This window comes from Panicum virgatum, chromosome 8K (assembly GCF_016808335.1).
Source record: "Panicum virgatum strain AP13 chromosome 8K, P.virgatum_v5, whole genome shotgun sequence".
NCBI classification, from domain to species: Eukaryota; Viridiplantae; Streptophyta; class Magnoliopsida; order Poales; family Poaceae; genus Panicum; species Panicum virgatum.
In genome coordinates, this window is record NC_053143.1 from 54,005,490 (window position 1) to 54,024,266 (window position 18,777).

Here is an 18,777-nt window from a genome sequence, read left to right on the forward strand (position 1 = left end):
CCTCGACGCCAGCGGCGGCGCTGGTCGCGAGGACTAGAGGCAGTCTCTTCGCTGCATCATCCAAGATCAGCTAGCTTCCTCTTGCAGAGGTTGTAGCCAGTGACTACCCAGCGCATTCTATACAGCAGGGGCTCTGGACCGCGCGGAATGGCATCCGCGAGCCGTCGCCTCGAGCATGGCCTTGTCCACCGAGGGCGTCGGCGATGCTCGTCGAAGCCTCACTGGCGGCCCGAAGCCGGCGATCGGTGACGAAGGCGTCTGCTGGCTTGGTCGGTGCTCTACGGCGGCGTGAGAGGCGGGTGAGCAAGCGGGCCGGCCGGCAGGGAAGGAGAAGCGGCAGCGCACCTGGGACGGGGGTGGACGGTATTTCATTTACCGTCCAGCTGGCAGTTGAGGTAGGTTCTTTGCCCCAACTGATTTGTTATAACACTAGCTGGTCAAGTTCTTTTTTTTTGAGATCGATACTAGTCAGGTTCTTTTGCTAAATTAAAATGTGTCTTGCTGGACCTAGATTTTTAAGTTCCCACATTAACCAAAAATATTTCCGTCTATCCATAATCCTTTTTTTAACATTGTGATCAAGCATCGTGATGAAGAAGTTTAATTCGGTCCCATCATCTTGTTGGTGCACTAAAATAATAAGAAGAAAGCATCCACTACATGGCTCGAAAGTTGCAAGGAGAAAATAAGAGTAAGACAAGAGAAAAAGCAGATGCATTTCATTGCATAAACAAACCCCATCAAATAATTGAACTTAGAATTTTGCACAAAGAACCAAACATCCAAATTGAATTGTCACTGCTATGGCGCTGCCTCACGAGCAAGAGGTTACTACACCACAACCCCACAATTATACATTTTCACTAAGAGTCAGTAATTCAGAGAACCGAATTACAACTGATAGCTTACCATAATAATTTGTTGAATGATGCTCTGACGTTAATTTTGGTTGTGGTGTAGTGAGTGCTCTATGTTCGATTAGGCATAGCATCAGTAGCATGGTACCAGAAAGGAATTGCAGGATGTGACTAGCATAATTTTGGTTGTGGTGTAGTGAGTGCTCTATGTTCGATTGGGCATAGCATCAGTAGCATGGTACCAGAAAGGAATTGCAGGATGTGACTAGCAACACTAACCTGCAAAGCTGCGCTTGACCAAGGCTTTAACTAGCCGAGAGAAAACCAGACTCTTGCGGCGCTAGGTGGATTGGATCGATAGCATGCTTCTGAGAGAAAATCAGACTATTCTAGCAATTTTTGGTACAACAAATGTGGATCACTAGAAGCACTTATGGAAGGCAACGCATGTTGTACTTACAAGTGCACAACTTACAAACTAGCTAATTATATGGATAGCTTCAGTGCAGATCACCTTGATGCAATGATGGTTTACATGCTCGAATCATGATTTTAACCGATGTTTATGGCACATATACTTCCTATGACAAGGAAGACTTAATTACAGTTTTCGTCATCCTAGGAGGCACGCCTCAAGGGCATATGATTTCTGGAATTGAAGCTTAAACATTGTGAAAAATTGCTTATTGCCATATCTTCGAACTAGAATGTTTCAATTTTTTTTACACTAGAGCCTATGTAGGACGTCTGCCCCTGCACTATGCATGTGCAATGGAGGAAAACTAGAGCCTATGTAGGACGTCTGCCCCTGCACTATGCATGTGCAATGGAGGAAAACATTTGCCAAGTTGTACAATATATATTGTGAAATTAACATTTGGAGGCATGACTGCATTAGTATGTTGGCCATAGAGAAAAGCACAACTTATAATAGAAGCAGCTTATATGGAACTACGATAAAAAGAAAATAGAGAAAAAGATAGCATGGGTCAGATCCCAAGATGGCCGGATAATGACTACCATAGAGAAAAGTAGTGTTTTGTTAGCCCCAAAAAATATTTATTAGCCGAATAGCAGCATACAGAGAAGAGTCGCATTCCAAAGAAGCAATTTCAATCTAGAAATCAATGAGCCAATAAGAATCTCTAGACTTTAAAAGTGCAACAATAACACGGGTATGAAAATTAGCGACATGTCAATGATAGCCCAATGGTGCAGCCCTGTCATAGGCACGATATGATCTCAACCCATTCACCGGGTTGAGTATTACCCTAGGCGGACTACATATAGTTGCTATTACAAGCATAATGATCACCACTAGCGACAATAATAAGCATTGTGATTAGTCGATGGCTGAGAGCTGAACAATTTAGGAGAGAAAGAAAGATGATGCAATCACGCTAGAGTATTGATGCGATCTAGAAGAAAACATCTAGAGAAATTGATGTTTGACATGCATGCAGTATGTAGCAAGCCATAGGTAGTGTTCGACCAGATGAAACTACATGCACGGTCAGGGGTCCATATTCGATGACCGTGGTATAGGCGTATAGCTATACCTAAGATAATACAGGAGCAGCATGCATATAGGGTGATTGGATGACAATGAAAATAAAGTATATTGTTACTTCTAGCGGTATATATTGAACAACACACCTAAATCTTTTTCTAAAAGTCAGAAATAATTTATCATGCATTGTATCTAAAATACTCGAGACAAAAATCATATATCACCAGCAAAAAAAATACTCATATCACAAATAAATATTTAAATATTTAGTCACATTTAGTAAATACTCAAAAGATATGTTTCTATATAAGATACTCATTTCTCTCCTAAGCCGTGTTCAAAAAACAATGAACAAACTATATAGATGGCACCGGTGGTTGTACTTTTAGGACAAAACAATTATAATAGCATGTCTAAATATGATTATTCGCATCTTTTAATTTGGAGTAAAAAACTTCTAAATATTGGAATAAAAGAACTAGCTACCCGCGTTAATGGTTACTGAATTGGTCTGCACGATTGATCATGCCAGTCATTCATTTCAGGTTCTCACTGAATGAGATCTCATTCTGATGGGCACCAAGTTCAATTGAAGGCACGGACATTGACAGAGTGCCCGTGTTATAGAAGAAGCGGTCTGCACTGACTCTGCATGTCCAGTCTTCAGAACAGTTAAACAGCTGCTGGCCGCGAGGTGTAAGCGTGATATCAGCTCTCTCGAGGTGCACCTAAGCGGCCGATCGAGGGAACGTGAACCGCACGTGCGCGGCGCAGAGGGCGGATCGCGGACCTCGACGCCGGCGGCGCGACGGCGCTGATCGCGAGGACTAGTGGCAGTCTCGCCGCTGCGTTATCCAAGATCAGCTAGCTTTCTCTGGCAGGTTGCAGCCAGCGGCTACCAAGCGCATTCTAGTTGGGGCTCTGGAATGGCATCCGCGAGCTGGCGCCTCGAGCACGGCCTTGTCCGCCGAGGGTGTCGGCGATGCTCGTCGAAGCCTCACTGGCGATCGGTGAGGAAGGCGCCAGCTAGCGTGGTCAGTGTTCTACAGAGGGAGTTCACATCGTACGTGGAGGCAGCAGGCGGGTGAGCGAGCGGGCCGGCCGGCAGGGAAGGAGAAGCGGCAGCGCATCTGGGACGGGGGTGGACGGTATTTCATTTACCGTCCACCCCTTGGGTCCCTGAAAGCCGTCGGATCGCGCACGTACGGCCAAGATTTTAAAGGATCTTTGACTTGGTCGTTCTCCTACCTGGCTGCTTCGACGGCATGGATCGCGTCCATGCCATGGAGCGAACATGGCGCGGGCGCGCGGCGGCGGACTGAGCGGCGGCGGCGCTGCTGGATGCCGCCGCGCCGACATTCTCTATGCCGGCTTCTGGGCTCCGGCGGCGATCGTATCATTCTCCACTGAGGAAGTCGAGCAGCATGTTGGCAGCACCAACGTCCGGGCCGAGCGAGGCTCTTTCCACGGTGAAGTGTTTACAGTGCTCGGAGCAGCGCGCGGCCGGATTGAACCGGATGTCTGGTCACCATTGATTCGCCGAGCTGGCTCATCTCTGTCAATTCCTCCTGACGAGCGTTCGCGAGTGCCGCTCCGGAGAAGCAAGCACGTACTCTGCAGTCTGCACTGCCTCGAGCGCAGGGACAGACGTTTGTCTTCCACCTATCGCAACCGTGTCCATTGCATTGGCTGGAGCTGAACATCGCCGTGGATAGCCGTGGGCGCTGTTTCCAGTCTCGCCGGCACGTATGGTGGTGAGTACCTCTAGCCGAGCAGTTTCTGCTACCGCGAACGAGCGCCCACTGCACCGCGGCTCCACTGCCGCTTATGTCGACGCGTGGCGCCGAGCAGGGTTCATCTCTGTCAGTTGCTCTGCATTGTCCTGCTGGTCTTCAGTTGCTTTCTTCTTCAGAGTTTTTGGCCACTGATGACATGTTGTCTACCTATGTGGCAGCCGGCAATCAATACTGACAGACCAAATGCAGGACAATCAGCTTGTTTCTTCCTGCTCTCCCTCAAAGCTTTATCGATCATTACAGATTCAGCTCAGGTATCCACATTCCACAGCACATGGGGAATACTGACCGACTAGGAGCAGCTCAAGTACCTGCACACCAAGATAGGAGAAAGAAGCTCGGGTACGTGTTAGTAATAATTAATGGCTACTGAATCGGACTGCACGATTGATCATGCCAATCATTTCAGGTTCTCACTGGATGAGATTGATGGGTACCACGTTCAAATGAAGGCATGGACACAGATTGATGGTCTGCACTCTGCATGTTCAGTCTTCGGAACAGTTGAATAGCTGAGAATATAGATGGCCAATGGGCCGGCCCGGCCCGGCCCGGCACGATGTCGGGCTGGCACGGCCCGAAAGGCATCGGGCCGACACGGGCCGACGGGCCTCACGGGCCGTGCCTCTACGGGCTTCGCCGCTCTTCAAGGATCCTTCCTGTTAAACTGAAACAAGACTCGGAAGAGACAGTAGATACAGGAACAGACATGATATCTCTAGCCATTATAGATAGGATTAGATAGGTTAGTTTATGGTCACGGCACCAAAGAAGTATGTCAAAGTCATCATCATAAGTAGTGACACAATCACTATCTAAATAAGCAGAGAGCTCACTAACAGCAGAGGAAGATGAACATGAAGTGGAAGAGGGAGGAGGACCAACAACACCTGAACCAGAACCACCACGGCCTCCAAAGATCCTTCCCCATGCCTGCTTTTTCTTACCTGATTGAGCTGATGGCTGTGCAACCCTTTGAGATCTAGCTGCACCAAACTTGTTCTCATATTTTGTAAACAATTTATACAATTCAATTTTAACATCAGCATAGTATGAACTGTAAGTGCCTCCAATACTTTCAGCAAGTAATTCCAGCACATTAAAAAATCCTCTCATCTTAGCTCTAGGATCAAGTATGAATGCATATGAATAAAGCAGTGGTATGTCCTCCCAAAATTTAAGAAATTTAAGCTTCATTGGAGCAACAATAGTTCTAAGGTTATGATCTCTTTCAGCAGCATGCAAATGAGAAGCAATCTCTAAGATATGATGCAAAACAAGTGGGCTTGTGGGATAATAAACACCAGATAGAGCAACAGTTGAATCATAGAAGAGTTCCAGAAATTCCATTACCTTTTCAGCAGCATACCAATGATTTCTAGTCAACAATTCTGAACCATAATGAGAGTTAATGAACACAGAAAAGATATCCTTGTACTTGAGTGTCGGCCATCGCGGACACTGGAAATCAGCCCAGACACTGGATTTGCGTTTACCTGAAGATGAGGTACCATGAGTGTCAGTGGAGCCGCACCCTGCTGCCATCGTGGCCCCTCCACCACCGTCGCTGGCACCGGCCTCGGCATCGACATCAATAACATTGTTCGGAACGTTGCCGTCAACAACATCGATACCGAACAACGCCGCAGCGTCCTCACGGACGTCGTCGTCGTCCTCCATTTCTAGCTCGTCCGCTAGGTGGTCGTCACCAGGATGCTCATCCACCCCCGGCATTGCGACCCCGAGCGCGGACGGGCCGGATGGTTGACCCTCGCCTCCAGCACCGTTCCTCAACGGAGCACTGGGCCGGCGCCGAGCCATGTCTAGGCCAGAGGAGGAAGACTCGGCATCGGACACCGACCTGTGCAGAAGACAAAAGGAGAGTGAGTGAGAGATAGAGAGAGATAGCCATCGATCTAGATCTAGGGTTAGGGTTAGGTTTCGAGGAGTTACCTGCGCTACCGGAGCCCGTTGCCGGACGAGGGCCACCCAAAGGAGACGAGACAGAACCGATTAGAAACTGGAATCGACGGTGAGCGGCGGAGGGACTGGACAGTAACACGAACTCACATAGTCCGGCGAGATAGAGAGGACAGAGTAGAGGAAGGGAGAGTAGGGAGGGAGGAGACGAGGAGGGAGAGAGATGGAGGAGCGTCAGCGTGGTCACCGGAGCCGGGGACGGTCGGAGGCGAGCGGCGGCCGATGGATCTAGAGCGAGAGCCGAAAGCCGAGACGAGACACGAACAAGAGAGCGAGTACGGCGGGCGGGAGGGGAGAGGTCGAGTGAGTGGTTAGGGTTTGGGGGAGGGGGCGTCGCCGCATCGTCTTTTATACGGGGCGGGGCCGGCGGTGGTCGTGGGCTGGGCCGCGCGCCTGCGCCTGGAATTGGAAAAGAGCCGTTGGAAAAAAACAGGCCCGTGCCGGGCCAACAGGCTCGGGCTGCATGGCCGACTATAGCTGAGATATAGGCAGGCAATGGGCAAGTTCATGGACAAACCTTCCTTCAGCAGGTTCAGAAATAGGCAGAGGGGCCCAAATTAAAGCAGTTGCAGCTGGAACTGAAATGCCGATGCTTCTCGCCAATACCAAAACCAGGCACCCAAAGAACCAGAGTTCCCATTGTCTTTCTCCTATCGCACGCTTCATTCCCACGCGGTCTCATTTCTCAAGCTTCGCATGCCCAAAGCTTCCTGCCATGAACAACATGAGATTCAACAACATGATTCTTACTGCATATCTATCTGCCTCGTGCACAGGGGCAGCAGAAATGTACAGACGTTCGTCTTCCACCTATCGCAACCGTGCCCATTGCATTGGCTGGAGCTGAACAGCGCGCCGTAGATCGCCGCCGTGGGCGCTGTTTCCAGCCTCGCCGGCACGTACCCTGGAGTACCTCGAGCCAAGCAGTGTCCGCCACCGCGAACGAGCGCCCACAGGACCGGCTCCACTTCTGCTGACGTCGACGCGCGGCGCCTCGAGCGAGCAGGACCTTGCCCGCCGCCGGCGCGCGCCAGCGACGCCGAGGGCATCGGGGCAGCTCGTCGGTCGTCAGAACCTCACCAGCAGCCACGCCGCGTCTTCGCTGTCCCTCCTTCCGGCGTCCCAGGGATCAATGGACCGCGGCAGTGAGCGGGAACATGGCGGCGCTCCGGCGACGCGACGCCCGAGGAGGACGGAGGAGAGGGCGCGGCGCACAAGTCCACCCGTTGGTCCCTTTCAGCCGTCAGATCGGAAGCCTACGGTCCAGATTTTAAAGGATTGCACTTTGACTATTGACTTGGTCGTTTTCCTCCTACCTCGCCCAACGGATCGCAGGACGGAGCGAGCATGCCGTGGCGGCAGCCAGCGGTGGAGCGAGCGGCGGCGACGGCGCTGCCGGATGTCGGCGCGGTGGCACTCTCCCTGCCGGCTTCTGGGCTCCAGCGTCAGCCGTATCGTTCTCATCCTGTTGATGTCGCCGAGGAAGTCGAGCAGAACCGGGTGCTCGGAGCGCGGCGCGTGGCCGCATGCCGCAGCGGCCAGCGGGCGGATCGCGGACCTCGACGCCGCCGGCGGCGACGGCGGCGCTGGTCTAGGACTAGAGCCAATATCGCCGCTGCATCATCCAAGATGAGCTAGCTTTCTGTTGCAGGTTGCAGCCAGCGGCTACCCAAGCGCATTCTAGCAGGGGCTCTGGAATGGCATCCGCGAGCCGGCGCCTCGAGGGTCGGCGATGCTCGTCGAAGCCTCTCTGGCGATCGGTGACGAAGGCGACAGCTAGCGTGGTCATTGTTCTACGGCGCGCAGGAGTCCATGTCGTGCGTGGAGGCAGGAGGCACGGGTGAGCAAGCGGGCCGGCCGGCAGGGTAGGAGAAGCGGGAGCGCACCTGGGACGGGGGTGGACGGTATTTCATTTACCGTCCACCCCTTGGGTCCGATCGCGCACGTATGGTCCAGATTTTAAAGGATTTCGCTTTGACTTGGTCATTCTCCTAGCTGGCTGCCTGGACGGCATGGATCGCGTCGTCCATGGAGCGAGCATGGCGCGGCGGCGGCGGCGGCGCTGGATGTCGCCGTGCCGGCGATCTCTCTGCCGGCTTCTGGGCTCCGGCGGCGACCGTACCATTCTCCGCCGCGAGGAAGTAGTCGAGCAGCGTGTTGGTCTGCTCGTCGACTTCCGGCAACAAGGCTGCAGCAGAGCCGACCCGAGGTTCCGCCGGATTGAACAGGATGTGTTGTCGCCATTGATTCGCCGAGCAGGCTAGGGCTCATCTGCGTCAATACCTACCACCCCACCCCGACCACGGGGGGGGGGGGGGGGGGGGGGACGGTCTCCATGGCTGCGGCATCATATCGCCAGTGCCGGCAGTCGCCAGGTCGTCGAGGCGGCGGTTCCTCCTGGCGAGCGAGCGTTGTCACTGATGCCGTATTGTTGTCTGCCTATGTGGAGAAGCAAGCAAAAGCACGTACTCGATCTGCACTTCATTCTCCTGGTCAGAATTTGTTGGTCAGGCTAGCTTTAAGCAATGAAAGATGATCTCTAGTACCCAACCAAAGTTTTTTTTTTAAGGTCCTCTTTTTAGAAATAGGTGAAGATAGAGATAGAGGGATACGGGAAAAGAGAGAAGTTCCAATAATCTGTCAAAGCTACACGAGAAGATCAAGTATGAAAGGTATGATTATGATGAGTACTGCTAGCTGGTAACAGATCGATCAAGCAAAACATATACATAGATATACACTGCTTTGTTTAAAACTGATGTCTGGTCGCCATTGATTCGCCAGGTCGTCGAGGCGGTTCCTCCTGACGAGCGAGCAGGTGCCTTCGATCTCCTGGTCTTCAGTTGCTGCCTTCTTCAGAGGATTTTATCACTGATAGATGCCATATTGTTGTCTGCCTATGTGGCAGCCGGCCCAGCAACTCACACTGACAGACCAAACTGCAGCTCAAGCAGTAAACATAGCACAACACATGGGGCATTAATTCTGACAAGCAGCAGCTCAAGTATCCACAGCACATATCATTCGTGGAGCAGATTCTAGGAGCCACAACACAGCTCAAGATTTTCTCTGAATTTATAGAAAAATTCATTAACATCTGCAAACACAAAAAAAAGAACATGCAACGTCAAAACATATTTCATAGTGGAGTTAACAATGAAGCTAATCTGGTGCTATGAATTTTTTTTCTACAAAATTGGTGTCTAGTTTCTTTTTTTTTAAGAAAAAACTAGACACTAAATTTGGCTGCAAGATGTAAGTTCTGTAGCCATGTATTTTTCTTTTTCTTTTTACATTGTTATAAACATCGGCTGATCAAACTATTCTTAAAACAGAGCAGGCAAATCCAGTAGCAGCTAAGCCTCGTTGAACCTGAAAATTCCCATTAGTTTAAACTAATTAATGTGATTACGACAAACTATTGGGTGTTATACGGTAGAGATGAATTTGACATCTTAGACGTCACTTGAGCAAATGGTTTCATCGTATGGCACGCTGAATGTGGTTCTTAAACTGCCTTGAGTATACCATGTTATTGCTGTTTGCTTATGTTCGGTGCCGGTTTTTTCTGTCTTTGCATTGAGAGGTCTGTGTTCCTATCCAAGGCCAGCGTGCACATGAGGGTTGGGGCTGTGTGTCCTGAGCCCTGCTGCTGCCCTGCAGCTAGATTTGTGTTGCTTTATTCTGTTTTGTTTTCTTGAGCCCTTGTTCCCATTGTTTTTTTCCTTGAACCCTTTGTGCCATTGAATAGGAATAATACAGGTAAAGTAGTTGTTGTTTGGCATTGCGTTTTTGCCATCAAATAAATAGGAATACAAATTACAGTGTAGTAGTTGTTGCTTTGATTTGCCAATTGAGTTAGCGTTGCTTCTTCTTCATACCACAGTTTTGCACCATGCTTGCTCAGAAAACTACCACACTGTAATTTGTATTGGTTTACTTGGCAAAATGAAAAGTTGAGGTAGGTTCTTTGCCCCAACTGATTTATTATAACACTAGCTTGTCAGCTTCTTCTTCTTTTTTTTTTTTGAGATTGATACTAGTCAGGTTCTTGACAGCAGCCTTTCCTGCATTTTTGATCATCCTGTGTCTTCAGAAGGATGATCTAGCATTCTATCCACCTCATCACTGCAGTTACCTTCTTGAACAATCTTCAGCATCCAGCAGGTGACACTGCTTTGCATTGTTTTTTCTTTTTAGATTAAGGAAACTATCTGGTCTTGTACTTTGCATTTGTTTACTCAGAATGATGCATAGTGTGTCCCAGATCATAGACCGATTGGACACAGAGATCCTTGAGGCGAACCAAGCGGTCGATTTCTCATTTGTTCGTGGCACTTTAGATGCAGGCACTGTGCCAAAGTATTGTTCAGTTCCCGCAACACATCCTCTGCATAAGTATCGAGTTCAAGGAACATTGGTGCTTTCAGGGATCCCAACAGATTCAGGTAATCAGACATCATGGATCCGGTAGTACCTCTGCCTCGAGCACAGGGGCAGTAGAAATTTACAGACGTTCGTCTTCCACCTATCGCAACCGTGCCCATTGCATTGGCTGGAGCTGCACAGTGCCATAGATCGCCGCCGTGAGCGCTGTTTCCAGTCTCACCGGCACGTACGCTGGAGTACCTCGAGCCGAGCCGTGTCCGACACTGCGAACGAGCGCCCACAGGACCGGCTCCACTGCCGCTATCATCGACGCGCGGGGCCTCGAGCGAGCAGGTCCTTGCCCGCCGGCGGCGTGCGGCGGTGACGCCGAGGGCGTCAGGGCCGCTTGTCGATCGTCGGAGCCTCACCAGCAGCCACGCCGCGTCGTCGTCCCTCCTGCCCTGGATTACGCGTTTGCTTCGTGCTGCAGGCGTACTAGGGGTCAATGGACGGCAGCGGTGTGCGGGGACATGGCGGTGCTCCGGCGACGCGACGCCAGCGGAGGACGGAGGAGAGGGGCACAATTGTCAAGGGTGGACGGTATTTCATTTACCGTCCACCCCTTGGTCCCTGTCAGCCGTCGGATCTGGCGCGTGCGGCCCAGAGTTTAACGGATTGCACTTTTGACTTGGTCGTTTTCCTCCTGCCTCGCTCGGTGGCATGGATCGCGTCCATGGGGCGAGCATGGCGCGCCGGCGGAGCGAGTGGCGACGGCGCTGCCGGATGTCGCCGCGCCGGCGGAGCAAGCGGCGACGGCGCTGACGGATGTTGCCGCGCCGGCACTCTCTCTGCCGGATTCTGGGCTCCGGCGTCAGCCTTGTCTTTCTTGTCCTGTTGAGGTCGCCGAGATTTGGTGGTATTCCTCTGCACAGATGATGATGCACACTTAAGTTGCACGACGAGATTCACAACAAAATGTGCCCCGGCCGTTCATACGTATATAGCTGCAATTTCTCTGTACATCTACCCAAAACTCGCCTCGCTTCCTGCAGCTTTGCACCTCCCACTCTACTGTGCACAGTGCTAACAAATCTTTCCGGTACCTGGTTTTATCTAGTTTTAAGGTTGTTTTTCTGAACATGGAGTTCGATTGAGTCAGTAGCATGTTAGTTACCTCAGGGAGGGACTCGTTTCACCTCGTCCAAGATTTTACTACCGAGCCAGCTGCCAAGCCATCTTGGTGACCTTGATTAAGATGCACTGCTAATTCTCAGCCAAGTCTCGGTTCAACCGATAGATCGGAGTTGTTTGCTAGTAGCGTGCTTCTGTCATAGACAGGCAAACTTTTGTTGGCTTCCATAGACTTGGCAGCTTACAAGACCGGGTGCATGCATGGAACAAGTCTGTCCAGTTTTCACTTTGGCAGCTCAAGTCTCGTCATCTGCCTTTCCCTTTCATGCAACATGCTTACATGCATGATTAGTAGAGGCTACTAATATCAGCAGTATGCATGGCAACACATCTAAATTGGCCTCACAAGAGTTCGATAGCGCTGTAAGCTGCTGTGCCTTAGAGTACATCTGAATCTGCAGGCTGCAGCTTCATGGATGGAACTCGATCAGTCAGTACTTCTCCAAATTAACTACAACTTTCCTGCGTGTGTGTTCTTCATCTGATTCCAGAATAATCATCGAGTGAATTAACCGTGCGTGGACTGAGCCACCACCACTGCCTGGTTGACAGTGCCTGGGCGCAAACCATCCGCCCAGTCATGGTGAATAATTGGTGCCTCCCTCTCCCTGAGAGGCAAATAATGGATTGGGGAGAGATGGCCCTGCCGCTTGCCGCGCTAGAGGACGGAGACCTTGACTCCTCGGGCGGCCACTATCAAGTATTCAAGTCGTGCGCAGCCCCACCCCACCGATGCCGATGGAGCAGGAGTAAGGAGTAGTTAGGGATGCAAGTGGGTACCCATTAGTGTTTTTGGATTTCTCGTTTTAGTTCACTTTCTCTCCCAAATTAATTACATAGCATGTTATTCTAGTTCATTTTATCAAGTTTTGGGTCGACCTGTTGACCTCAAAAAAATGGGACTAGCTTGCATCTCTAAGCAGAGTGCATGCATGGTCCATTTACCAGCTGTGACCTAGAAGCCACATGTCATGGGCAACAATGACATGTGCAGAACGATACTCTCTTCTTATACTGGTTATTAGGTCGTTGGAGGAGGGCACTTGCCGATGCAGAAATTGCAAGATTGCTGATTACTAGTTATATTATAGCCAAACGCTGTTGCACAAGGAAATATGCAAGTCCCCATCCTACCATTCATGTGATGCAAGGAAGAGGAGCCCAGCAATCCCCTCACCAGTTTCCCATTTACTGATCGGATCAGCTGGTGGCATCCTTTCGCCCTGCTCTGCTCAAGTACGTTCTTGGATATGGGAAGATTGTTTGGTGAACATGAAATTCAATGGAGTCAATAGCATGTTAATTTCCGGGAGAGTCTCGCTTCACCTAGTCCAAGGTTTTACTACCGTGCCAGCTGCCAATCCATAATGGTCACCTTGATTAAGATGCACTGCCAAATCTCAACCAGTTTCCATTCAATTGATAGAGTTGTTAGCTGGTAGCGTGCTGCTGTCATAGGCGGCCAAACTTTTATTGGCTTTCGTAGACTTGGCTGCTTCTAAGACCGGCTGCTTGTGGTCCGCCTGTCGTTTCCCAATTGTGCAACTTGCTTATATGATTAGTAGAGCCACCACCACTGCTGCCTGGTTGGGGTGCCTGTACCCTAAACGGACCAGGTCATCGCGCCTCTACGAAATCCCACCTGGATCTTTTCAATCCATTTCAGATATATATTAAACAATTTTAACAATTTTAGCTCATGTCCAAGATCAAAGGCCACACTAGCATGAATAAGATAACAAAGCATATCAATACAACCTAACATGCCAGTAGCCAAGACAGGGTGATCATGTTTTCAGATTTTCAAATCAAAATAGCTTAACTCAGATGATATGACATATACTGAAGAGCAAGCTATACATGATCAAGTCTAAGAAACTACACTAGCAAGCACTAGAGTATCATAACAGTGTATACAAGAATGCTAGTGTAGTGAAGCAATGCAAAATGTAAATATGTACAATGCAAATGCATCTATCAGAAGCTAGAAAGTGAAGAGAAACAAAAACAAAGACCTACAAAAAAAACCAACCAAAGAGAAGTCAGCGATCAAAAGGGGTAACAAACCCCAAGCTCCCCTCGCAAGCGAGCAAATGTGTCCTGCTCAAGTGGTTTGGTGAGGATATCTGCGGTTTGCCTCTCTGAAGGGACATGGTTCAAGTCTATGTGGCCTCTCTCATAGTTATCTCGTAGGAAGTGGAACCGGATATCGATGTGTTTGGTTCTGGAGTGTAGGACAGGGTTCTTTGCAATGCTAATGGCGGACATATTGTCTACAAAGATGGGAACCCTACCAAAACTCAATCCAAAATCCTGCAAGGTCTGTTTCATCCAAAGGATCTGGGAGCAACAGCTAGCAGCGGCAACATACTCAGCTTCTGTGGAAGAAAGTGCTACGCTAGCCTGCTTGCGAGAGGACCAAGACACTAAAGATGTACCGAGAAATTGACAAGTGCCGGATGTCGACTTGCGATCCAACCGACACCCACCGAAATCGGCATCAGAAAAGCCAACCAAAATCAGAGAAGAATCCGCAGAGTACCAGAGACCAAACTCTGGGGTGAATTTCAGATACCTGAAGATGCGTTTCACCACCTGCCTGTGGGAGGTGCGTGGCGAAGCCTGATACCGCGCACAGAGGCCGACGCCGAACTGAATGTCCGGCCACATCGCTGTCAGGTACAGGAGAGAGCCGATCATGCTCCTATACTCCTTCTGGTCCACCGCCTCACCATCCAAATCCTCATCAAGCGCGGTCGATGTGCTGATCGGAGTCGGCTGAGGAGACAAGTCACTCATGTCCAACTTCCGCAGCATGTCCTCGGTGTACTTCGCTTGATGGACGAACGTGACATGCGGAGTTTGCTTGATCTGCAGCCCGAGAAAGAACTGCAGCTCACCCATCATGCTCATCTCGAACTCCCTGGACATCTGCTCAGAAAACTTGGAAACAAGAGCGTGAGAAGAGCCACCAAAGATGATATCATCCACGTATATCTGAACCAACAAAAAGTCATAGCCAGAGCGCATGAGGAACAAAGTTTTATCAACACATCCCATTTTAAAACCTTGAGCAAGCAAGAAGTTTTTAAGCCTATCGTACCAAGCTCTGGGCGCCTGTTTCAAACCGTAAAGAGCTTTCTGGAGTTTGTAAACTAGGTTTGGAAACTTGGGATTTTCAAAACCAGGGGGTTGTTTCACGTAAACTTCCTCTTCAATAAAACCATTCAAGAAGACAGATTTCACATCCATTTGGAAAACTTTAAAACCCTTGGAAACAGTAAATGCAAGAAAAATTCGAATCGCTTCTAAGCGTGCTACTGGGGCAAAAGTTTCCTCATAATCAATACCCTCTTTTTGGCAAAAACCCTGGGCTACAAGCCGAACTTTGTTCCACACTACCAACCCATCTTCACCTTGCTTGTTCTTGAAAACCCATTTGGTTCCAATGGGATTACAAGCAGGCGGAGACTTGAACAGGACACCTTTGCTCGCTTGCGAGGGGAGCTTGGGGTTTGTTACCCCTTTTGATCGCTGACTTTTCTTTGGTTAGCTTTGTAGGTCTTGTTTATTTTTCTCTTCGTTTTCTAGGTTTGGTAGTTGCATTGTGCATATGCATTGTACATTTCTGCATTTTGCATTGCCTCACTTGCACTAGCATTTTTGTATACATTGCTATGATCTCCTAGTGCTTGCTAGTGTGAGTTTATAAACGTGATCATGTATAACTTGATCCACTGTGTATATGACTTCATCTGAGTTAAGCTATTTTGATTTGAAATTTTAAAAACATGGTCACCCTGTCTTGGCTACTAGCATGTTAGGACGTGTTGATATGCTTTGCTATCTCATTCATGCTAGTGTAGCCTTTCGTTCAGCAATTCTTACTTGACATGATCTAAAATTGATAAAACTGTTTGAATTGTGCTTGAAATGGAATGGAAAGATCCAGGTGGGATTGCTTGGCGCACTGATCGAGCTTTCGGGACGGCTCACTTTGCACTTGTGAGAACCCGGGCAAGACTGTGCATGACTGAAACGAGTGCTTTAAACTTTTGATTGCCTTTAGCATAGACTTGGTCTCGTTGCTAAGTAAAGCATGACAAGCTTTTAACCCCTGGCATTAAATTGCTTGATATAATGAGATTGCAAAATCAATGTTTACAACATGCTTTGGATGTTTTTGGCTCACCTGTATGTTTTTGATTAGCACTGTCTTTCATTCCCTACTTGCTAGTGCTAGATCAAGGGTGATGCTTTTATTTCTCCTAAACTAGAACTTGCCTAGCTCTAGACTGATTTGATATACCCTGTTGAGCTAGATGCAGGTTTTGTTTATGGATGCACACGTGCTTGTGACTAGTTGTTGCTCATATCCTTGTATCCCTGAATGCTTTCACTTACACCTCCTGCATTGCATTCATTGCATAGCATATGTTCAGGGGGAGTCTCAGTTTCAGGGGGAGCTTTAGGTCTGTTTAGCCTTGATGTGTGCATGTGCCAACAAGGGGGAGAAGTTAGTGATCGAACAAGAGGGAAATTGTTTGATTTTTCAAAAACTTGTTGTGCACAGGTCTTTGAGAGTGCATACATGTGGTGAGAGTTGCACGTGTGAGGGGGAAATGCATTCAGTGGGAGTTTCTGCTTTGTTTAGCTCCTGGTTTTCCCTCCGCTTCTGGCATGACTGTGTCGAGCTCTGCCTCTGTCTTTGAGGAGTCATGCTTGTGTTTGATCGATTGCGTCGAGCCGTTGCCCTTGTCTGAGGGAATCGATCTTTGCTTGGTCAAGTGACTTGTTTTTGCTTCTTTCGAGCTTTTGTCACTTTCTCTCTTACTTCTTTGTTCTTCACTGTTTTTGTTTCAATCTTGGTTCGTTTGTGGTGTGTTGACAATGCACTCATCAAGGGGGAGATTGAGGAATGTGGAGTACTCTATCCTGCTTGTGATGAGTGAATTGTCAACCGTGCGGTGTGATCGTGCGCTTGGTCTTTGGTTGCAGGTACACAGACGTCAAGTGTCGACGGAGAGCTGCCGTGGAGGTGCTGTGGCCGATGGATCGTGCGGTGGACGGCGGTGAAGGACAGCCGGGACCGGAGCTCGTGCCGGGCGGCAGCTGTGGTGTCCACTCCTGGATCGAGGGCGCAAGCGGCGACGGAAGGCGGGTTTCTTGGTTTGCACCACAAAACCAAGCATGCGGACGGCGATTGAAGACGCCAAGTCGTGGAGGCACGGGCGTCGGTCTTGGGACTGATTGAGGCGACGGGCGTCGACGGAGTCTAAGGCCTCGCTGCGAGCGAGGAGGTGACGGGCGTCGGGCGGCGTCTAGGGTCGTCAGAAGGCCGAGGCGGGAACGGCGTCCAGGGCCACGGCGCGGAGGCGGGAATCTTCCCGCGCGTGGAGTTTTGGTGGTTTTCTCAAAACCGGCCACCTACCCGAGTTTCGCGGACCCTCCAAAACCGCGGACCGTATCTTCATCCACACGGCGGCATCGCGGAGAAGACTTTGATTCGAAGAAAGAACCTCGGCTGTCGGATGAGTCCTTGTATCTTTTCCGGTTTTGCCCCTACGGGCTTTCTAGTGTCTAATTGAGTCTAGGGGTAGTTTAGTCTTTTAGTCTAGAGTTAGTGGGTTAAATACCCTTCACCCCTCTCTTCTCTCCGGGCGCCAGACAAACCAGCACCACGCCACCACCTTCTCCTGGCACCGCTCCCCCTCTTCCTGTCTCTCTCACTCTCCTTCCTCCCTCTCCTCTCTAGGGATTAGAGGTATGGATTTTTGAGTTTTTGTACTGAGATTGTTCGGGAAAGGAGGCTCAATCCTCCTTGTGCCCTCCGGGATTTTGAATTCAATTCAATCTCGTACGATTTGTGCTTTGTTTTGGATGAATTCGATTTTCCTTCGACGAATCTTGAGCACGAGATGACGAGTGGTTTTCTGATGATCGAGTGACTTTTTTAGTGATTCTAATACATCTAACCTAGTGCTAATCCCCCTGGAATCACGAGTTCACTCGAATCGAAGTTCGTGACGTTCTAAAGAAAACCCCCGTTTTGCTCGGAATTCTACGATTCCTCCCAAACCTTAGAGTGACTCGTCGATTTCTTCCGTGGACATGGTCACAAGTCCTTTGTGATCGTGCCTGCAAATTTTGGTGAGGTTTGGACTCGATTTGATCTTCCAATCATCGAGTTTTGGATCGAGCCGAGAGGAAAAACAGAGTTTCTGGGCTCGGGCAGTATTTCTACCTAACACCGGTTAAACCGACGCTCGGGTTCGAGATCGTCGGTTCAACCGGTGAGTAGGTGTTTCTCACGTTGGGGTTTTCTGCTTGTTGTCTGGTTGCACCGGTACTTTTCCTCCCTAGTGCATCGGTTCAACCGGTGAGTAGGATTCTCATGTGTTAGGGTTTTGTTGTTGAGCCGTTGCACCAACGAGTTCTTTTTGTCCCTCATCGGTTTAACCGGTGAGTGGTTCTGTGTTTTGTGCTACTCTGCGCGTCGGTTAAACCGACGATGTGCTCCCTATGCGCGTCGGTTTAACCGGTGACCACTAAATCGTTTTGCAGTCCCTATGGACAACTGCACCGGCGATTGGATTTGATTTTGCCGGATCATCCGGTGTGTGCTAACACTGGTTGAACCGACGCCGTGTCAATCTCCACGTCGGATCAACCGGTGCTTGCTTCTTTCTGCTGCCGGCTCTGCTCATCGGTTGAACCGACGCTGTTCAAATCTGTGCGTCGGATCAACCGGGGAGTTATACCGTACTGTTTCTTGCTCTGTTTCTTCGCGTATGCTTCCGCACTTGTTCACGCTTTGTTCCTAGGGGTGTTTAGTGTTGGTGTAACTCCTCCATAGCTACTCCACACTTCACCTATGACTCGAGGGTTAGGGTGTTCACTTGGGACTTGACCAAATCGCATCCGGTCGTGAAATTTTTATTTGGCTCACATTCACTCCCCTCTGATCGCCTTTTCAGTCCCTCAATAAAGCAGTGCTAGCCAAGAGCCAAGGTACACCCGCAAAGTCTAGCGTGGACACCCGCGTCGCTGTAAAAATCAGCTTCAAATCTTTTTT